This window comes from Mastigoproctus giganteus, chromosome 7 (genome assembly GCF_048544385.1).
Source record: "Mastigoproctus giganteus isolate SK-2022 chromosome 7, ASM4854438v1, whole genome shotgun sequence".
Classification (NCBI taxonomy): domain Eukaryota; kingdom Metazoa; phylum Arthropoda; class Arachnida; order Uropygi; family Thelyphonidae; genus Mastigoproctus; species Mastigoproctus giganteus.
The window spans coordinates 207,754,265-207,778,350 of record NC_143581.1 but is presented as its reverse complement, the minus strand read 5'-3'; the positions used below and the strand labels follow the sequence as shown (position 1 = coordinate 207,778,350).

At 38.5% G+C, this 24,086-nt stretch overlaps 1 protein-coding gene across 1 annotated transcript in view; it reads right to left on the bottom strand.

The window, feature by feature from the left end:
• LOC150083625 (protein lin-28 homolog) overlaps positions 1 to 24,086 on the bottom strand; it is a 63,486-nt gene that overhangs the window by 39,222 nt on the left and 178 nt on the right. The gene's annotated exons all lie outside the window — the stretch shown is intronic.

Here is a 24,086-nt window from a genome sequence, read left to right as displayed (position 1 = left end):
ACAAAATTAAAGATACCGTGCACCTTTTTATAATGAGATAAATATATAAATTAAAAAAAAAAAGTTTAAGTAACTTAAACCCAAATTACGTGGCACCCCGGTTGTAAACCACTGACTTAACTTTTTAAGACTCATGGGGATAATCTTACTGCTGGCTAACCAGTCTCGAATGAAGAGGACATTAGAAATTCCTTTGGTTGTTGACGGGAATCGAGCTCAGGCCTTTCTAAGCGCGTTGCACACGGCGATGTATCCTGCTGATTACGCTGCTTTGCCGGTATGCATGCTGCTTATGGATACTTTTTATCCAGTATTTAAGGTGTCGGTGAGTTTATACAGTGTTGCCATTCGAAGTTCGCTCTTTTAAAATGACCGCCAGGAAAAAAAAAAAAAAAATCGCGACCTTTGACTATCTTCTCGCTTGTCATGTGTTTGATTTATCCTTAGGAATGCTTCTATTGCACGAGGAGCAATAATCAAGCCTTTTGTGAACTTGCTGATATTACCAGCTTTTCCCATACTAATGTACTCCACTGATGAATATTAAAGCACCAAAGTTATGCAACTCTGGATGTAGGCAAGTTCGTTTCTGTTTTGAATGGATTGGGGAAGCGCAATGCTGATGGGATTCTTCCTCTTGCTTGGACTACACACATTAGGGAGCACAAATTCAAATTGAGGAAGGACGGCTGTAGAATAGATGTGCGGAAGTTTGCCTTTAGCCAGCGGGTGGTTGATTGCTGGAACAAACTTCCATCTGTTGTTGTGAAAGTGGGCAGCTTAAATAAATTCAAGGAAGAACTACACAAACTACTGGAGGGAATGGATGGTGAAACGGAAAGTGTTTTTTTTTTTTTTTTTTCTTTCTTCGCTGATGCTTTATAAGTTCGCATTCTTGCATCATATGCCACTACTAACACTAATACTATTCATTACGCTGACTAATATTAACTCTCTGAGGGATATGTTTCTTGCCAGATCTTTAGTAAATTGGGCATCACCCAGATAAATTCAATGAGGACAACCGCTACAGAAAGGACATCCTTAAGAACTGTTATCAGCTAATGAATATGCTATGGTCTCCTGCACCTGGGCATTTCCGCCTTCTAAAATTTGCTTCCTTAACTTTTGCCTACCTGTATTATTATTCAAACTTCATATTTAATTTCAATCCTATGTAAGTTGGATTCTATAAATATCCCAGGTCATGTGGTTCTTTGTACCTCAGTCTGTACATTTCGCACCTGGCACATTGCCGTCCTGGCGTGACCCACGATTTCGGGCGGTTAATAATGATAATAAAAAATCAATTATTAAAATCCTTTCTTTTTTATAAAATGTACCATCTCGTGGATAATAATTTAATGATAATTATTTTTATAAATTCTAATTTAATTAATTCAAAACGTTAATTAATCATCATTGTCGTCATCATCCATTTTCAATCCACTGCTGCAGGATGGAGGCCTCTCCAGCAACTTTCCAGTTCCTTCTGTTTTGTTCAATGGCCATTCATTTACTAGTAGCCCACGAACTCTTGAATTTCATCTGTCCATCTCCGTTGTCGTCTTCCAAGTTTTCTTTTAGCTCCTCTTGGGTAACATTTTGTTATTTTCTTAGTTCATCTGTCATTGTCTTCGAGCTATGTGTCCTGCCTAAGTCCATTTCAGTTCTTTAGTTTTGATAAGGATCTCCTTTATTTGAGTGTGCTGCCTATTCCACGTGTTTCTCTTCTTATCGAACAGTCTGATTCCTAATATAATTCGTTTCATTCTTCACTGGGTAGTTTTCAGCTTCTTTTCCATTCTTTTGGTGTGTGCCCAAGTTTCACTTCCAAGTTCCATAAGTCATAATTAATTAATATTATAATATAACTATATTTTAATTATTTTTTATGAAAACAAAGGTGCATTTCTGATGTCAAAATTCCTAGAAGCCTGACATAGCCCAGTGGTCAGTGGTGCATAGCACGCGTTCTTCGAGTGGGCCGGGTTTAAGCCCGTGACTACTAAATACGATAAATATTTGTATTGACGATTTATTGTAAACTCTACTGACTTGGTTGTCGTGCCGAAGTATAAACAGAAAATTTAGTTATGTATCTGCATATTATGCCAATGCATTATGTTTGTAAGTTCATTGGGCAATTTGCATTTTTTGGGGAGGGAGGGTTGAAAATCTTGGAGTAATTCATGGGGAGAAAACAAACTGCCTCTGCCTGTAGAACAGCTAAAGTAAGTTTTTATACATGTACAAAATAGTAACGGTTAGGATGTCGTTATTGCAAAAAATTATCCAAAATTTTAACTGTCCCAGTTGTTAAAATTTAGAATTTCGTTTTGTGGAAACTAGGAAGGTGGCGCTCTTCTGTTGACAAACAGGGAGATAAAGTGTATCTGTAAGTACAGATTTTATTTGTCAATACGGTATATATTTTCTTTCCAGATGTTAACATCGAAATTTTGCGTCTGAAAACAGCTATGCAAATTCCTTCCCATTTTTCATATGAGAAGCAGATTTTTTCTCCCCTTTTCTTTTACTTTTTTTTATTGTCGACCACGCGTCAGTGTTATTGTAGTTTACTTTGTATTTCAAATAACTCGATTATGGAAGGGCGCGTGGAAGTTGTTTGTGCCAGCGTTATAGGAACACGACTGTCAAATCTCGGACAATCGGGCACTGCAGGACACCAGTTGCAGGGTGGTTTCCCCCTCTCCATTACTAGCACTACGTAAACAAAACTGCGTCACAGAAAATAAACGGCTAAACAAAACAAACGTGTCCAACTAGGCTCCAACGGCGTCTGCCTAACAGAACGGCAGACTGCTATAGTTGAGTGGGCATGTCAGTAAATAAAATGACAAAAGAGTGCGATGAGGAAGAAAAGAAGACGGGGAAAAAAAAAAAAATTGTTCAGTTCACGACCATCTGGTTCACATTTAAGGTTTTCATACCTCATTTGGCTCAATGTGTTCGTCAGTTAACACTTTTCTCAGTAAAGAGGTTACTGAGATACAATAAATTATAATTTTAGACTTAGCGAAGAATCGTGCCATCAAAGATACGGAATATTTCACTCGAGGGAAAGAATAATAAATAACTTCCTGTAATTTTTTAGCTTTCACCACCAAGACTCATCTAGTGATGGGCATGATCGAGAGATTTTTTCAATAATCGAATGATTAGTAATCGAGAGATTTCAGTAATAGAAATAATCGAATGATATAATTCGATTGACATTGCAATGATAGTTATGTTGACATTGCAATGATAGTTATGTTGACATTGCAATGATATAATTGAACGGATCATTCAAATGATATGAGTATAATCGAAATAATCAATTATGACCTCTCGATTATGCCCATTACTGGGTCATCACTGGAAGTCTCTTTTTTGTTGTTTTGTTTTATCGCTTTAATTATTAGAAGTTACTTTCTTTGCTGAGTTATAGCTTATTCAATATATATTAAAGAAATGATGACACAGACCCATACGGATATAAAAATGTTAGCTGGCACTGGCCAAAACCGAGGGTCAATCCTCAATCCTTCATGGTAAAAAAAAGGTAAACTGCAGCTGTTATCAATCCACTGCAGGATGCAAGCACGAATCACGTTGAGGGAAATGGACCACAATCTGCCACGCTCGTCCACTGCGAGTTGGCAGATCGACCGTATTTAGTATTCCGGTCAACTCAAAGAGCGTGTGCTACTGCACTCCCGCTCCTGTCCACTCGCCCAATCTCATTACTAGCAAATTTAGGTAAAAATTTTGAGAAATTAATACTATTAAGATTGGAATTTTGGATAGAAATTTCGAATTCAAGTTTCAGTATGGTTTTAAAAGGGGTTGCTCCAATGGGGACGCCATCAATGATTTAGTGAATTTCAGTAAGCAATCTAATAGCAAGTATGTATTGGCCTTATTTGTTGATTTTGTATGAGTATTCGGCACTGGTTCGAGAGTGTTCTATTGGCATTCAGATTATTAAAATGCCCGGATATGCTATATAAAACAATAACAAGGTATTTAAGTGACAGGAAATTCATAGTAAGGTCCCAGCATTTGAAATATGAGAGGGTTATAAACTGCCGATGTCCTCAGGGATCAATGTTGGGCCCGGTTTTTTGGAACTTGGTTTTAAACTTGTGGTTAGCCTTTGATAAGTCTGAGTGTCATAAGATAGCTTTTGCGGACGATTTGGTTTTGTTGGTAGAAGGTAAATCTAGACAATAAATTGAATATAAAATTCATTGGAGTAGTTGTGAACAGTTTTGCTCTTTGGGCTTCGAATAACAAACTCAAGATTTCTCCTTCTGAAACAGGGATGATGCTTACGAAAGGTAAGCTTGATTACAATCTTCCACCGAAGGTAGTTATTGATAATAAACAGATACCTCTTGTTCCTCAGGTTAAATATCTTGGAGTTGTTTCGGATGATAAATTTATATTTACTGCTCATTTAGAATACTTAGCTCGTAAGGTTAAAAATTTTACAGCCTCTATTGTCAGAATTACAAGAGAAGACTGGGGGTTGAATAGAAGAGTTCTTTCCTTGTACTACAAAGCTATATTTTTGCCTATTGTGTCATATGCTTCATCTGTTTGAAGTTTTGCAAGTGAGTACTGTTAAATTTAAAATCGATTTGCAAGTGAGTACTGTTCAATTAAGAATAAATTAAATTCATTACAAAGATCTATGTTATTAACTGTATTACGGGTGTGTAAAACGGTATCTACGAACGCAATACAGGTTATTGCGGGTGCTCTTCCATTGGATTTATTTATAATTTTTAGAGCATTTTGTTATTTTACCAGGAAGTGTAGGCCAGTTACTATTATTGATATTAGTAATGATATTCAGGTTGATCGAAAGATATCTAATAGGAATATTATGTCAAAACTAATAGAAATTTGGCAGTAAAGATGGAATTCCAGTGTGACCGGAGCTGTGACCAGGAGGTTTATTCATTATGTAACTTTTAATGTAGATTATAAAAAGAACAAGTGGTTTAATTTGAGAATGGAGACTTCTTACTTATTAACTGGTCACGGATCATTGAAGGGCAAGTTGTGTGAACTAGGGATAGAGTCTGACCCGTATTGTGTTTGTCAGGCTTTAGAGACTTGGGACCATGTGCTATTTGATTGTTCAGTTTACGATCAGATGAGAATTAATCTTGTAAATGTGCTGGTTGATTTATGCAAAGGTAATGAACATAAATTGTTATCTAGGTTTGAGTATTTTCAGACATTTCAGGAGTTTGCCAGAAGAGCTTTTCAGAAGAGGAGGCAGCTTCATGTTATGATTGACAGTGATCAAGTTTTTTTTTTTTTTTTAGCTATGCTGTCTCAGCCTTTTTTTTTTTTTTTTGGTTTTTTTTGCAGGCAGTCAGAAGGATTTTTTTTAAATTTTATTTTTATTTTTTTATTTATTTATTATATATATTTTTTTGCTGGCAACACGAACTGATGATGCGGGATTTACTCCTGACTGCTTGCATATGTTTTTTTTTTGTTTTGTTTGTGTTACTGGTGTGGGCAGCCAGGATGCGGGGAAGGTGACACCTATCGATATTGCACTTCATCCGATGGGTGTGGAGTTCGTGCATTGTGCACAGACGGGAATAGTTGACTCAGACTCGGCTCAAGAGAAGGGGCACCGGGAAGCAATCGCCAATTTGGTGTTTGCTTCCCGGTTGTAGAGTGACTTTTTTTTTTTTTTTTTTTTGCTATTGGTAGATGTTCTGCTTGATACTGATTATACGGTGGAGATGGACTTAAGTCTAGGTGCCACCTTACATACATCAATATATTATGACTATGACTACTATGACCACTCGGCTACGGAGGCCTCCGTAGACCCTAAATCATGCAGGTTCCTCCCACGGAAGACTCCTGTAGGATTTAGGGGTTAATAGGGAGTGATTCAAAGTTGGATTTCCTGGGGTGCGGTGGCACGGTCAAGTTACTTCTCTCAAATATTGGCAGATCGCTACAGCAGTTCCTCATGATGCTTTTAGGGCCCCTCTGCCATGTTACTGGTAAATTTCTCTGATGTTAGAGAAATGGGAGCGTGTTTCACGTGCTCCGAAGAAGAGAGTGTCAAGAATCGGTTCTAAGGCTAAGTCTCGACTCATCTGGAAAGGTAGTATTAACCCATTGGTCTTGGCGGAGAGGGAGGATAACAGAAAGACAGGCAGCGAGCCACCTGTTATAGAGTTTGGCTTCAGGACACCTCTGCTGACCCCTGGTATTGTCATAGCTTCGAAATTACTATTCTTAACATTTAACTTGCGATTGTCCTGCTTTTATCCTGCCAGTAATCCATTGCTCTCTTGGCATTCAGCCCTGACGCCTTAAGTTATGAAGTTTACAGAGAGAGAGAGACCACGAAGAAATTATATATTTTTTGACTCACGGGCCTTTGTTCACTATGAATCTCTCCCATGGTTGGTTAAATGGTCAAACAGTTAACCAGGAATATTGCAGAACAATTCTACTGTTACTGTGCGGTGCTGTTCAGAGAAACTGGCGAAAAGAGCGGGCTTCAGGGAATTGGCGCTTGCATCATCATGACAGCACACTGGACGTATTCCAATTACTAATTACTGCCCTTGCCTAAACCCTTAAAAATTGCTCCATTAACCCTAATTTGATATGAAGTGGACTTTTGTTTAAAATGAATTGCATGAAAGTTAAATCCATTTTGAACCCGGTACAAGGTGGCTACTGCTTATTCGACTAATATTGTTTTCATGCCGTGCTATCTTATTTACATATGGAATTTTAGAGTAGTCTTATTGCTCATCCAACTTGGAACTTTCAAAAACGCACGGAGATTATTACTATTTTTGTTTATCTAAAGTGCAAGTCTGTAACACTAATAATAAAAAGGACACTTCGTATCTAAATCTAGTATCTGGTAGTTGGGAAGGCTAGACTCCAAGAGTCATCGCGCATGGACCTGATCTATATCAGAAAACTAGAAAACTGCAATGAAATACAATACATTACGGCAACAGGTAAACTTTCAAATTGTTTATAGTAGAAAGTTGATATTTAACCTTGTTAAAAATACAGTTAAGGTTTTTTAAGTCTTTTAGTAAACCGAATGCGCAGTTGCAACAGAAGCATCAGCGTCCTCCTTATGAAGGATAATGTCTTTCAGGAAAGTTTTAGAGGATTCAGTGAACAGTTTCTACTCATATATTGGAGATTCTAAGGCTGTCATTAAACCGAAAATACTGCTGCAATAGATAAGTTAATCTTCTTGAAAAATGTATGGAATGAATTCCTTCTCACTGTTTATAAAGCAAATGATGTCCCTAGAGAGAGTAGGTTTTTAGCTTGGAGTCTTGATTTCAGGATTTCTGCAGATTTCGGAAGATTCCGATCATTCATGAAATCATTTAGTTCGTTTTTGTGAAGTGTATTTTCGTTCAGCTAATAGGCAAATCGACCACACTAAATTTACAGACACGATATACGACACCTCATAGCCGTAGGTTCTTGATGCTTAACACATTTCTTTCACATACACACATTTCAACTGCTTCATGTTGCAAAACTATATGCATAAAATGGAAATAGGCAAGGTTTTATTCAAATTGTTCTGCACGAATTAAAACATTCAGAAAATTACGCTTGCAGCCTGCTGACCACTTATACAGAGTGGTTCAAATAAAAGGCACCGGGGACTAGCTTATTTATGGGTTTAGGTATTTGTTTTCTGGACATTTTTGTCATATTTGGGCTGAAATGTTTGTATTTAATGTTAAAAATTTAACTAATTATTGTTTAGATAATACGATATAAGGCCGCCGTAGCCTAGTGGTCAGGCGCGTGGGTGCATAAGTATACGTGCCTTGAGTGACCGGGGTTCAAGCCCGTGACTGCTGAATACGGTGCTGTTTCTTGTATTCAATCTATCTTGCGAACTCCTCTGACCGATTGGTCGTCCCGGAGTATAAACAGAAAATTTATTTATTTATATAAATTGAATTGCTGTTTTGTCGATGGGAAAGTAGTTCGCCATCTTAGATTTAGAACGGAACGTAAACCGATATTATTTGAATAAAAAAAAAAAAAAAAAAAAAAGTAGCGCGAGGGAAATGCAACACAACTACTGACGTAGTTTGCCGTTCCACACAGCTAAACGCGCATACATTCAATCAAAATCAGTTTTTGTTCATTTCAGAAGTACACCGATGGCGTTTTTAGACTAAGCGGGGACGGGAAACAACGTTCCCATTGAGAAAAAAAAAAAAAAAAAAAAAAAAACAGTTTATTTGGCAAAATTTTAATTTAAAAATGCAATCTCTAAGCAGTAATGCTAACATCAAATTCAGCCCAAATATGAAAACCGAAAAATAAGCGAGGTAGTTCCCGGTTCTTCTTAATTGAAGCCATGTAAGCTTATATTAACCGCATATTGCGCTGTGCAGTGCAAACTTCTCCAGTTCTCTGTTCATAATCATGCTTCGGAAAAAAAAAATGGGGAAATTATGAACATGATTATTAAATAGTGGTCACCAGTTTTGTAATAATAAAAAATACTGTTTATTATTTTTGCGTATTTTATTCAAAAACAAAACAAAAAAAAAAGGTAGTACTGTATGACATTTCTCGGAAAATCTGTACGTGATGGAGAAAAATAATGTCATTTTTGAACTTAGCCCACCACGAATTACTAAATTATACGTAACTCTCCAGAACGCGCTCCTCTCCTCTCCCCACCCCATCCACTATATTTGTAGTGTCAATATGTTTTGGGAATTGTGACACAGTTGCTAAAGGATATAGTGCCTGTAAGCATCTTAATGTTTGGGTATGCGGAGACATGTTGGGATTTCGAGCATGGGTGCTCAGTCGGTTTGTGGAGGATAATATGTAGAGAGTTGTATTAATATTAATTAGTATTAGAATAGTCAAATGATGCAAAGAAGCTAGGTTTTTTTTGCTGCATCTGCCAACGGGGGTAGAAACTTGTTTGTTATTTGGTTTTTAGGAGCATTAGCAACTAAGGCCATATTGCTCCGGGATATGCGGTGGTCATTCCCTTGACCTTTCCACATCCTCCGTATTTGGTGGTGACGGGCTCGAACCCCGGTCTAATCAAGAAGCGTGTGCTACGCACTGCTGCTCCTTCCCACCTGGCTACGGAGGCGCCCGGGGGGGGGGGGGTAGAAACCTTTTCTCTTCCTGTCATGCTTTACGTACTCAACTAATTTCCCCAAAATCTCATCGTCAGAGACGTTGAGATTTTGGGGAAATTAGACGTTTAACTTATATATCGGGAAGGTAACTTATTCCATTGGCTAGTCACTGGTTGGTTAAACGTCTGAAGAGTACAAATGGCTTAGCTGGTATCACCCTCATGTTCAATGAAAAAAAAAAAAAGTCTTCGTAATGATTAATTTCAGATTTGGCATTTGTATTCTTTGGGCGTTCTTTGAGTTTGTGAGATGAACTGATGTAATGAAACTGTTTTCAGCCGAGGAGAACGCATTTTAACAAATGATTGTACCGAACTGGTGACAACTTTATCAGCAAGATCTAGCTAGACAGAGCGTTGCACGTCTGTCTAAGCGTAACCTTCTTTATAACTGTATCGTACAGACTTCCCTGTCTCTCTCGTTATTCAATTTACTGGTCAAAAAGTACATAAATGCTGAAGACAACATAACACACATATGTAATCTTCATCTATTATGATAATAATCTTTATCACAATCAGAATGCATGTTACGCAAAGAAATACTAAAACGAAATTGATTCATCCCCCCCCCCATCTTGATTTCTTCATCTTTCCTTGGAAAGGTCATAGAGCAGGGGTTCTAAAGCTCTACGATAACCGTGACCCTCAAAATGATAACTAAATTTGTACGCTTTCCCGCTATCCCTCGTAAATAAGACTAATGATTTCATTTGGGTTAGCGTTTGGCATGAAGTAAATACCACTTACTTTTAATAATTAAATGTTAACCTGTATACACTGGTGTTCAAAGAAAGTGCATCACCCCTTAAAATTGTAATTGTCGCCCGAATAACGTAAGTATATGGCAATATCTCTTAGAGATTGCATCAGATAAGATTTACACGCGCAGGTAATGATGTAATATTACATCAGCTGTATAGTATGTATACATCATCAGCTGTTACCTTCAATATTGCATCAACTGTTACCTTCAGCTATATAAGCACTCTCTGCAAGAGTTACAGTCATTCCTTGCTTGTGTCAGGATGGCGAGTTACGTGCAGTTGACACCACGAAGAAAGAGTGCTGTTATTGCTTTACGTGAGGAAGGATGTTCTTCCCGTCATATTGATTATAGAGTGTCTTGTAATCAGTCGACAGTGAGTAGATTTCTTTCCAAACTCAAGTATACTGGTCCTGCTGATAGGAAAAAAAAAAGGGAACCGGACGCAAACGAGTCTCTACGCCAAAACAGGACCACGTTTTGACGCTTATGCCTTAAAAACCGTAAAGCTTCTTCGTATTAGCTGAAAAGAGAATGGGCAGAACATACAGGAGTGGTAGCAAGTGCAGTAACAGTCAGAAGACACCTCTCCAAAAATGGACTTGTAGCCTGTCGTCCTAACAAGAAGCCCTCCTCACACATAAAATGAAAAAGGCCCGATTAATGTGGCGTAAGGAGCAAGTCAAATGGACCCCCGAGCAGTGGAAGTCAGTTTCTCGGATGAGAAGAAATTCAACCTGCATGCCTCTGATGGGAGACAAACAATTCGCCATAGACGTGGTGAAAAATACCATCCAGACTGTATGGTGTCTAAGTGAAATTCCCTACCAGCCAAATGGTATGGGGGCTGTATTTCGTATCACCTGCAGTTTATAAAAGATTCAATACTAAGTCAAAGTAAATGCCAGTGGATACCTGACTGTATTGGAAGGCAAATTGCTGCCAACCAATAGAGACCATTTCAACCTGCCAAGTAACTGCATCTTTCAGGACGACTCTGCTCCTTGTCTTCTGGCAAAGAGTGTAAGTAGGCACTTCTGTAGTTACTTTAGCTTCATTTATGCATTAGAGATTCGACAGTAATGTGTTTATATTTGTTACAGGTGAAAAAATGGTTGGAAGAATGGTCCATTACAACTGTTAGCTTGCCAGGAAACAGCCTGGAACTGAATCCTACTGTTGGCATCGTGTGGAATCTGCAGTAGCCAGAAAGAAACCAAAGACCCTTCGTGAACTTCATATTTCGTGTTTGGAACCACGAACTATCAACGAACTATCAGTTGATTATCTTCAGAAATTGATCTTGTGAATGCCTCGACGGTGTGCTGCTGTCATCAGGGCTAGAGGCGGTTCAACTAAATATTAGTTTTTACCTGGTGAACTTTTCATTTTGTTTCCATTTAAAATGATAAACTGAAGCAAATAGAGGGCTTCTGATAACATTTCAGCCATAATTGTCGTGTTTACCAAAATAGTTGTATAAAGGTTGCGTGAATACCAAAATGCTCATTTTGGAATATTTTGAGAGCACCTGTCAAATATTACTTAGCTTTGCCTTAACTATTAATAAATATCTTTTGTTTATATTCCTCTTTGTGATGCTAGTCATTAATGTAACATACCATCGCGAAAAAGTGTTATAAATGTGAATTTCCTGGGTGATGCACTTTCTTTGAACACCAGTGTGTATTGGATAAAACAATGATAGAACTTTGCAAATTTATAAAATAAAACTGTTGGATTGGAAATAAAACAAACAAACAAAAAAAAAGAAAAAAGATTTCTCAGACAAAAAAAAAAAAAAAAAAATGCAAAGCTGCAATTGGTTTCAATTTCCCTTTTCAAAGCTGTTGTCGACTTTGAAAAGGTTTTGAGGATTGTATCTTTTTCCATCTCAATAAGCTTTATCTTCTATTGTAACTTACATTCGGAGGGTAAGACGGTGCCAGAGACGGACGGTCCACTTTCAGTTCTACAAAGAATGAAGACGTGAGTTCATCAAATCGTCAGCAACCAGACCGGGTAAGATTAAGTAATCGTTACAAAAATCTCTGCAAAACTTGGCAGCTAGACATCTTGAAGTAGAGAGTACCAAGTCTTGATGATGAATAAAATAAAGGTCTGTTTTCGCTGGTAGGGGAGACATAACTTTTTGGTGATAGGATTTTATTTCTAAAATATTTTTGAAGATTCATTAATATACCTGTAATCACATAAACTTGTATGGTGTTAATTTGTTAAACTTTTTTTTTATAAAAATATATTTTTTTAAACTTTTTAAAAAATGTTAAACTTTTTTTTTATAAAAAAAAAAGTTTAACAAATCTGCAGTTTATATGATGGGAAAATGAAAAATGGAAAAAGCTTTGTAACGTTAATACCAATACTAAGTCAAATTACAAAGCTTTAGTCATATTCTTTCGCAATTCAATCACACAAACTTCTTTTTCTAACAGGTTTATGTGTCTAATATTAAAATTTTTATTTATTTATTTTTTCTAAAACCCTATTCTTTAATAAATAAAGTAGAATTTCTTCACTAACAGTTATTCTAATTGTGGATTATATTCGAATATTATAATTTTAATTGTTCTGCCCATAACATCTCTGTATTCGTTGTTTGAGGATGTCCTCTTTGGCAGGCCTCTGCTTCATGCTTTCCGGAAATAGAGCTAGTGACAAACGGTCCTTTGTTGGCAGACTTTGTTACCTCCATCTGAGCCTATTAGCTGACAAAAACGGCGCCACAGGATGAAGGTTGCAATCGATAAAGATTCAATAGTAGGAACTGGACATCGGTGTAAGAAGAATGCTTAGGATATAAGGTGAGAAATAGAGAGAAGCAAAAGTTATTTGGTGCTGGACCAATAGATAAGATATCGCTATAGCAACTGAGTACTGGGACCTAAGACCACACTAACCAGATTTTCAATATCATTTTCAGAAAAATTGTTTATTTATTTTTTTATCCTCCCCCCCAAAAAAAGTACGTGTAAAAATATACTATTGGACAAGATTATGGCAAGATATATTTTTTAGAATAAGTTTGAAGTTGAAAATACTACTATATACAGTACTTGTGCAATTCTGCATTCAGATTTCAGATATCTTATGAAAATATGAGGCGACAAGATATCCCAAGAAATTTATTGCCGACGTTTCAAAAATAATTTGAAGAAACGGGTATTTGCTAGACAAGAATAGTACTGTTCAGGAAGCATGAGTATTACAAGGAAGAAAAGAGGAATCTTACTCATCAATTGATTTTATGCATTACAGTACTTCCTATTATAAAGAACATTAGCAAATTTTTTGTAAAATTGTTCTACATCCTATAGAGTCAGCGGTTCCCAACCTTTTTTGACCGCGAACCCCATTCAAGATAATATTTTTTTATCGCGAACCCCTTCCAACGTAAAATTTTTTTTTAGCGAACCTATTTCAACATAATATTTTTTTAAAGCGAATCACTAAGTCTATATTCTCTGAAATCGTATAATATTTCTGAATTTTTATCACAAAATATTTCCAGTACTACGTTTTTATAAGCGACATAGCATAATAATAATTTTTATTATTAAGTATCATTTATACTTTGCAAAGCAGTTATTAATCAGTCCAAACTAGATTTCGAACAGGCTAAGAGTAGAAAACTTGCTTCTTGTTCAAATGATAGCCAAACATTCTGGTCTCTTGCCAAAACTATTGGCTGCAATTTTTGCCCATTTCTGTTCCCACTTCTGTCAAAACCAGATGGTTCCCTTGCCACATCAGCCAAAGATAAAGCCGACCTGCTGCCGTCCTATTTTCCTTCCAACTCATGTATTTATGATCTTGGTAAATCACCTCAAACCATTCCTAGTACATTCCATTCAATGCTTCTTGTGGTCTTCGTTGAAACGGATAACAGAACGATTTTGATGAATTTGATGCTAAGAAAGCTCCAGGTCCTGATGGTATTTCTCCAGTTGTTTTCAAAACCTGAGCTCCTGAACTTACTTCTATTGTTTGCCGCCTTTTTTCACTTTCTTATTCCAAAGGTGTTTTTCCTTCTGCTTGGAAATTTGCTCAAATCCAGCCAATTCCTAAAAAAGGGTGACAAATCCCTCCCATTGAATTATCGTACCCATTGCAACTACTTCTACTTTTCTAAAGTAATGGAGAAACCAATTAACCGCCAACTCTTAAACTATCTAGAAACATTCCGTCTGATCAACGATCGCCAGTATGGATTCTGTTAGTGTCGATCCACTAGTGATATTCCAGCTTATGTTACCTATTTATGGACAAATTGAATGGAAAAGTTGGGTGAAACACAAGCAGTTGCTCTTGACATCTCCAAGGCTTTCGTTCGTGTTTGGCATAAAGGTCTTCTAAATAAACTTCCATCCTATGGTTTACCAGCTGTTTTTTTGTAATTGAGTATTCAGTTTTATCTCTGACCGCCCACTGCTTAATGGTAGACGGCTCTCTGTCTTCTAACTTCTCCACTAATGCTGGTGTTTCTCAAGATTCAGTTCTTTCTCCCACTCTTTTCCTCTTGTATATTAATGACCTTCTTCCATTGACTGGAAATCCTATCCATAGTTTTGCTGACGATAGCATTCCACCTTCCAGTTTGAGAAACCTTGGCCTGCTCAATCAGCTTCAACTTCTCGAATATCCACTACCATTTCCTTAAATGCTGATCTCCAGTGGGGCAAAGATAACTTAATTTCAATCCTTCTAAAACTTAGTCCTGTCTTATATCTCCCAAAAAGGATTCTTCTGCTCCTATGTTTATCTTTGGTGACGCGCTGATTTGTAGGCAAGATTTTGGGGATTACCCTGACTTCTAATCTCTCCTGGCATAAAGCACAATACAAATATTTCTTCCTCTGCATCTAAAAAGCTTGGTTTTCTCTTGGGCATTACTTTTCTTCCAAACTATTGTTGACTCTGTAGAAATCGCAAATTCAGCCTACTATGTAATATTGTTCGCACATCTGGGGGCGGTGCCCCCCAAAACCTCTCTCAGTCTTCTAGATTCCATTAAAAAGAGGGCAGTTAAGTTCATTAATGTCTCATCTCTAACAAAAAAAATAAATAAATATATGATTACATCTACCCATATATTTATTGTGTCTGAAACCGACTAACTCAGCCACGGAGTGAAAAAAGCCCATTAAAATTCTTCACATTATCGACGGATTCGAACCCGGGCCTTTTCTACCCAGTGTTGGGCGGACGGTGACGTCCGCCCAACACTGGGTACCCCTGTGCTACCGCGCAACAGTCTCATCTCTAACAGTTTCTCCACTCTCTGTCTCAGATCTTTATATAGATACTTCCACAGGCACTGTTCTGAACTGGCTTCTATAATTCACGCTCTCTCTTTCAAAGCAATCCCAACACGTGCCGCAACCAGTCAACATCATTTTGCTGCCCAACTTCAAACTCACAGAACCAACTTTTATTCTTCATTTATTCATTCAATTACAGCTTTCTGGAACAACCTTCCTTCATAAGCATTTCCTGAAAATTACAATCAACAGAAGTTCAAGTCTAATGTCAACAAGTATCTTCTTTCAACTTTTCAACCTTGAACCCACGCACGGTACTAAGTACAGTACTAAAAAAAAAGGTAAAGTGCAGCCATTATCAACCCACTGCAGGATGGAAGCCTCCTCAACAATTCATGCTGAGGGAAATGGACCATAATCTGCCACGCTGGTCCAGTGTGGGTTGGGAGATCGACCGTATTCACAGTCAGGGGCTTGAAACCCGGTCTACTCGGAGAGCGTGTGCTATTGCACTCCCGCTCCTGACCACTCGGCTACAGAAGCCTAACGTACTATAGGTTCTTAAAAAAAAAAAGTACCTGTACATAACAATGGTCCTTGAGAATAAAAAAAAAAAAAATAGTATGGAAAACATTTTTTAACACGATATACTGGAAGATAGTAAACTAATTATAAGGAATTGTGAGAGATGTGGTTTCTTTCTTTGGCAATTTTTTACTTTTTATTTAATTTGATTTTACTTTGTTTTTTATTTGATTTTTAATTTCCAGTTAAAAGAAGACATCGACTTCTTTTAACTGGAAATTACAAATTAAAATTTTACTAACTTATCCCCATTTTCCTAGTGTAACCAATCGTAACAGTTTCATTACGATAGGACAGGGAAAGTAAAAACCGAAAGAATTGTGCTATTCATCGGCAACATGGGTAGCGGCAGCGTGCAGAAATCGTTGGGAACCAGCTCCTTCGGTAAATTCAGGATTCCAGACCCCACTTTGATATATAGAGTTTGGCTTTTTTTTTTATTTCTTTCTGTTTGTTATGAAGATGTATAAGCAAAAGTATATAAATATATTTTGTTGTTGTAGGTTTTTTAGGAGCATTAGCGACTAAGACCATATTGCTCCTTTTGTATTCTTTGTAAATTGTGTGTGTTCTGAGGTCGATTTTCTGTTTGCTGGATGAGAAACATGAGTTTCTGTGTGAAAAAATCATGCTATTCTCGCCTGAGACTGACTAACTTAGCCACATCGGGAAAAATGCCCATAAAAATTTCTTCTGTCATCGATGGGACTCGAACTCAGGTCTTTTTTTACCTGGTATGGAGAGGACGGCTATCTTAACAACTGTGCTACCATGAGTGCGTATATTTTTTGACAAAGTGTATCAAATCAGTATTGGCAAAGATGCTAGAAAGCAAGCTTATACAGCATGAGCCAAAAAATGGAAAAGTTCCCACATCATCTGTCCATTCCCTCTAATAATCCAGAATATACGCCTTTCGCAGCATGCACAGCAGCCAGCCGACGTGGGAGGGACTCAATAAGTCCGCGGAAGGTTGCTACGGGTATCTGTGACCATGCAGACTGCAGTGCACCCTGGAGTTCCTGTAGGTTCCTTGGTGGAGGATCCATCCGTCTGATGTGTCGATTGAGGTGGTCCCATAGCTTTTCAATTGGGTTTTAAGATCCAGAGAATTTGGTGGTCAAGGGAGTAGCTTAGTCTTCATCATGCTCCTCAAACCACTTACGGACAATTCTGGGACATGGCATGGTGCATTGTCTTACTGATAGATACCATCGCCCTCAGGGAATACGGTCAACATGTACGGGAGTACCTGATCGTCGACGATCGATAGGTAACCATTTGCATTCAGGGTGCCCTACAGAGGTATCAGTGGACCCAAGCGGCGCCTCTGTAGCCAGGTGGGCAGGACCGGCAGTGCGTAGCACACGCTTCTTGATAAGACCGGGGTTCGAGCCCGTAACAACCAAATACGGAGGATGCGGAAAGGTCAGGGAATGACCACCGCATATCCCCAGAGCAATATGGCCTTAGTTGCTAATGCTCCTAATAACAAACAAACAAGCGGACCCAAGCCATGCCATGAAAGCATTCTCCAGATCATAATGCTGCCCCCACCAGCCTGTCTTCTGCCAACAATCTTGTCCGGGTGTTTGTTCTCAGAGGTTTCACACCTAATACGCCACCGTCCATCCACTCAGTGGAGCAGAAACCGTGACTCATCGGAGGCCATCCGTTGCCACTTGGCTGTGGTCCAGTGTTGGTATTGTTGTGCAAACTGATGGCATTGTTTGCGATGAATGGCCATCAGCATGGGTTCTGTCACTGGAGCGTCTTCTTTGGAGCCCAATGTGCAACAGGGTTCACTGCACTATCGTGTCGGAGATATTTTTGTTGATCCCACAGTTCAATTGTACAGCCAGTTAAGCAAAAGTAGTGTGCCAATTGGTCCTGACCAACCGTTTCTGCTGACGTTCACCTCTGGGATCAATGGCGCATGGGGCTCCACAATTGGCGTGTCGGGTCGTCAAAACTGTCCCATTTGTCCAGTCTTGATACACTTTTGCCACTGCAGCACGTGAGCATTTCACAAAGTCGTTTCGGAAATGCTGGCACCCCTGGCCTGATAGTAGATGACTATGCCTTTTTCCAGGTCTGATAGGTCACTAGCATTGCCCATGACAGTCTGTTACTGTGTTCACGGATGCCGAATAGCAAGCCTTATGTTTGCAGTGTGTGAACTTGACACATGTGCTGTATGATTTGCTAGGCATGTGTGATGTCTGCATTGAGGGGTGGTCATAATATTGTGACTGGACTATATAATGGGATAATCACCTTATTCCTGCTGGATAAATTTCTGTATATTGTCAACAAAACGCAATGGACTGTCTTGGCATCCCATGTGCATCTGACTGCAAAATCACTCCCCCCCAGATCCCTCATTCTCTGCTAACCTGAGGGCACTATAACATTGCTTTTGTTATTACCAGGGATGACGAAGGGCGTGGGTATCCTCTGGGCCCAGATCTGGAAGAAGGAATTGGAAAGGAATGGCAAGTGCAGTGAAGTGGGTCCCAGGGCCTGTGCCGGTTAACATCTCTAGTTCTAACTACTAATCTTCGCTGCTTTTATTGCTGTCAATAAACAGTATTTGTAAACCTCTTATACTCATATACAGAGCTTGACTTTTATTCAATTTTTACCTGATATTAATATCAATTTGGTAATGGTTTCAAAAGCGTTCTAGTGTAAAAGCTACTCCTGAGGTGCCTCCTATCCCTTACACTTCTGGTTTTAATAAGTTCTCAGCAAGAATTTACTTCACTGTATGTAAAATGGGAGTCACCTGGATGTCAATCACTATTAATGAAAGCTAACATCATCTACACCAGCCCAGTGGTGTGTTCAGGTGTCATCATAAGGGGGGGGGGAATGGCGACCAGGGTTTTGAGTTTTTTTTTAAAAAGAATGCCTTCTGTGTTCTTTTTCTTTGTAAGTTTTTGGATAAGGGAGCATGACCCTTCTGCCCACCACTGAATACTCCCCTGCATCAGTCAATCACATGAGATGTATGCTAATGTTTTCCATAGTGGTACTTCCACAAGTCTAGAACTCATGATCAAGGCCAGATATTGGTTGTCTGGAGCCCTGGTGTTCACTTTACTCCTTACTCGGACTCTGGAATGTGCTAACTGCAACCCAGTAAAACTGGCCTTGATAATTAGTAAATGTCTACAAAAACTATGCTACATGACCAATCATGCTGCATTTACAGCAGTTCTCCATAGCTGTAAAAGGGTGCCCTTGGATACATCGGTTAATCTTTACATGGTACCGCTTCTGTGGAATTTTGCAGAGGTCTGCCATAATACACTGCTTGTGAGTATAGCTTCTCCCACTGACAGATTTGCATTAAAATGTATACTGAAACATGGGGTACCATATTCTGTGGATGCGAAATAGTCGCTAAGATACATGGGATACTGGTTGCTCAGAACATGCTGCTAATGACCTGTGCTTTGCATCACCATCGTATCCAGGTATCATTGTATAAGGGGGATATGACGAACAGGTTTCTGAGTATTTTTTTTAGATAGACCTAGAAACACCACATTTAAGGGGGAGGGGCAGATGCCCACTGGTTTGCGTTAGAATAAATGCCATCTTCCCACCGACTAAAGCTGGCAGGTTTGCCTTAGAGCATACGGAAACATGGGGTACCATATTCTAAAGTTGTAAAGAATGTTGCCAAAATCCGTGGGATGCTTGGTTGCTTTTACAGGTTTTTAATTAATGGTGGTTTGTGTTAATGTTTTGTGTCAAACAGCACCGGGGGTTTTCACCATCTCCGCATTGCTTTCATTGTAGGTATACCAGTTCACTGGGAAGGCCAGAGATTTAAAGTGTGTGGATATTGTGTGTTGTGTACCATTGTTCCTCTAGACCCCTGCTGAGGACCAACATTGCCTGCACTGAGCACCGTGGAATCAGACCAGTTTGATCCAGTAGTTCAGATATTTACTCTGGCAGGTCCTGCCACCTAGTTTCCTGAGATTTCAGTGAAATCTCAGGAATGTGAAATCACCTAAAAAAAAAAAGGGGAGGGGGGGGGGTAAATGCTAGAATTTGTTAGCCAAAAGTTGAGGTTCAATTTTGTATGATTCAGACGTGTAGGCCATACTCTAGGGTATAGGTAGAATGGGGGGAGACTGAAGACTGGGGGGGAAAATACAGAAGAATGAGGACGATAGAGAAGATGACCTGAGTGGTCAGTGGAGCCTGTCCAGACCCCACCAGAAGGGTATAAAGTGAATCAAGACAGGGAGCTCAAGCAAGATTGCCATTAAGGTGCTTTGCAGGAGAGTTGCACTGTCAAGTCCGGTGGTAACCGTCCAGCCTCCACAGGGGTCTGATCAGGCAGTTGTCATACGAGACTTGACTTGGGCCCACCCGTGCTGTGAGTGAAGTCCTTGCAAGTGGTAGTCAGGTCCAGTGTTTGTTGCGTTTTCAGCTTGTCCGGGAAGTGGAGTTTATTGGCCAGGCTTTGTTGCATTCTGTGGTCATTTGCCTCCGATTTTGAATCACATTTGGGGATAAGTATGTCTTAATCTGGTTTGCTCTTATTTTCATGGGAGCAGCACCTATGGTCAGGTGCCTCCATCCAGGCAACAAGCCATTGCTGCTTGGCTTTATTGCACTGTAGTTTTCATGGTAGCAAGTTGCTGTTTATTCAGGTGGGTTTGCTGGTTGTGGCAGGGTTTGTCTTCTTGTGAAGAGACTTTGGGCCTATTTGGAGAATGCTTTGTAGGTGATGTCACTCTCTAGGAGGTTGTTTTTATTAGAATGAATGCTGTCTTCATGCTGGTTTTAAATTGGGAAAGCCCCCCCCTCCTGGTGCTATTTTTTAAACCAGGTTGTGGCAGGGTTAGTCTTCTTGTGAAGAGACTTTGGGCCTATTTGGAGAATGCTTTGTAGGTGATGTCACTCTCTAGAAGGTTGTTTGTATTAGAGTGAATGCTGTCTTCACAGTGGTTTTAAATTGGGATAAGTCCTCCCTCCCAGTGCTATTTTTAAACCAGCAGCAAGGGGGCGGAAACTCGTTTCTCGATTTTAAACCAGCATCAGGGGTTAGCACCAGGGGTTTTAAATTGGAAAACGAATCCCCATTGGTGTTGGTTTAAAATCGTAAAAAGAATCCCCGTGCTGGTTTTAAATTGTTTCCTGATTTTAAAACAGCACTAAGGGGGTGACCAAGATGAATATGGCTAAAACAAAAGTAATGATGAACAAAGTATGCCACAGAAAGGGAAATAATGATTGAAATTGAAAAGGTGGAGTCATATACTTATCTGGGCCAAGTTATCAGCTGTAATAATGATAAACGACTGGAAGTCAAGAGAAGAATAAATTTTGGATGGATAGCATTCAGGAAATATAGTCACATACTGAAGAGCAATATCCCAGTTTGTCTGAAACGTAAAATAATGAACCAATGTATACTCCCCACCATGACTTATGGAAGTGAAACTTGGGCACTCACCAAAAGAATGGAAGAGAAGCTGAGAACTACACAGCAAAGAATGGAACGAATCATATTGGGAATCAGACTGTTAGATAAGAAGAGAAACACATGGATTAGGCAACAAACTCAAGTAAAGGACATTCTTATCAAAACTAAAGAACTAAAATGGTCTTGGGCAGGACACATAGCTCAAAGACATGATGACAGATGGACTAAGAAAATAACAGAATGGTATCCAAGAGGAGCTAGAAGAAAACCTGGAAGACAAAGGCGGAGATGGATAGATGAAATTCATGAGTTTGTGGGTAGTAAATGGATGGCCAGTGCTCAAAACAGAAGGAACTGGAAAGTTGCTGGAGAGGCCTTCATCCTGCAGTGGATTGAAAATGGCTGATGATGATGATGAAGGGGGGGGGGACTTTTGCTGATTTTAAACTAGCACCAAGACATTATTTGCTTTAACACAAACCACCGGTAATTAGTAGCCAGTATCCCACAGATCTTTGCATCTTTAGAATATGATACCCTGCATTGGGAGGAAGTATACTTGTCTATCATTGCTTGTTGCAAAGATCCATGGGATGGGGTACTACTTTCCTTCATTTATTTTCCATTAACCTAACTAACCATAACGAAACTTTTACATACAGTTAGGCTAGAAAAACAAGATTAAGTTAATAAGAGTTTTAATTTGTAGCTAAAGGATGTGCTTGTTCAGGAAATAAAGTGCCAGCGATCAGTTTGCCATTCCTGCAATTGCACTATTGGGGAAATTGGCCGTGCGAAGATGGTAATGAGAGATGTGCCACGTTGTATTTGAGCAGTTCTCTAAAAACCTCTGTGCAGTTAAACCTTGATCTTTAGATTCTTTTAAAGTTTGTATTGGTCCATATGAAAATCCTCTACGAAAAATGTAGTAGTAGTAGAGTTTCTTGCATCACATGCCTCTGCATCTGATGCAAGAAAATGCATGTAATGGCTCTCCAACAGTCAAAAGCAGTACAGCATCATGATGCTTCCTCCTCTAAACGTCATTGTATGGACAATGTATTATGGTAGTGGTGGCCATGTATATGGCTCCTGTATGAGTAAAGGTTTACTCATACAGGGGCCATATTCAAAGTTACTGAGTGGCTCGAGAAAAAAATTGTTACATTTTCCATATCTTGTTACACGTAAAAGAAAGTTTCTCTATTTTCATGTTACCGTTTTTTATTTTCAGGCTATGCAGAAAATGTAAATTCCCAACACTTTTATGTGCAACAAATCTATATCAGTGATTTATTTTTTAGATTTTATTAAAATTATAAAGATGACTTACTTTTGTTTTTTTAAAAACTACTTTACTTTTGCTTTTAAATTTTATTTATTATTATTTTTTAAGGAGCATTAGCAGCTCAGGCCATATGCTCCGGGGATATGCGGTGGTCATTCCATGACCTTTCCGCATCCTCCGTATTTGGTGGTCACGGGCTTGAACCCCAGCCTAATCAAGAAGCGTGTGTTACGCACTGCTGCTCCTGAACACCTGGCTACAGAGGCGCCTTGCTTTTAAATGCTCACTTTAGAAAATTTACAACCTGAAAAAGATCACTGCTTTTCAATATTAAGGTGAATAAATAAATATAATGATACACCTGAAATTGAAAATATTCGAAACTTTTATTAAGTACAATACACAATAACATTTACTTAACAAAGCTTAACATTTAATGAGATGATTGAGGCTAAATGTTTTTAGATAATTATTCAAAATTTGGTTGAAAAATTTGTGACTTCAATTCTCAATATGGAATGAAGATACTCATCTGTTATTCTGTTTCTTTTAAAATATTTATTTGATTTCATGCGTGAAAAAACATGCTCGCAAACATTTGTTGATCCGAACAAAGTAGACATTTTCATTGTATTTTATTTTATTAGTGGAAAATCTTCAGATGGGAGAGCTGTGTAGAATTCAAGTACAGTATTTTATTTTCGCAGTCAATATACTGTACTTATTTGTGAACCATGTTTTGGGTTGAAGATCAATAATTTCAAGTTGAAGCTGGGACTGTATTTTTCAGCCATAAAAATAAATGGGCTCTGAAACAAGCTTGTCTTTTTCGTGGGATTTTATATCAGCAAATCGACTTTTAGACTTGTCAAAAAATAATTGTAATAACGAGAGGCAACAATTCTTTAGAAATGTGTTTCTCCTTTAGCTCGGTACAATATTCAAAGTGAACTAAATTGTCTAGCTCAATTTGAGATTTAAATAATAACAACTTATTCTGAAATGATTTGATGTCACCAAACAAATCAGACCAATTTTTCTTTCCATTGTAATTTTAAACTAAGAGCATTTAAACGACTAGAAATGTCTGTAAGAATTGCAAGATCAAACAGCCACTCCACATTTGATAGTTGTTTTATTGGTTTTCATTTTTCTGTCACAAAAATATCAATTTCACGACACAGTTTGAAGAACAGATGTAATACTTTGCTACAACTAAGTCATCTTGCTGCACAATATAAAATTACATCTTCATATTCAGCTTCAATTTCTGAAAGAAACCGTTGAAAAATTCGGTGGTTAAGGCCATGTGACCTTATAAAAGTTACAGTTGAAATAACTACATTCATAACGTGTTGGAGATCCAAAACTTTCCCATAAAAAGATTCTTGATGAAACTCCAACTGGAATTCACTGTATTGTGAATTCCAGTTGGAGTTTCAGCTCCGATATCTACCATTTTCTTGGTTATTCTATCCATAAGAACAATGTTT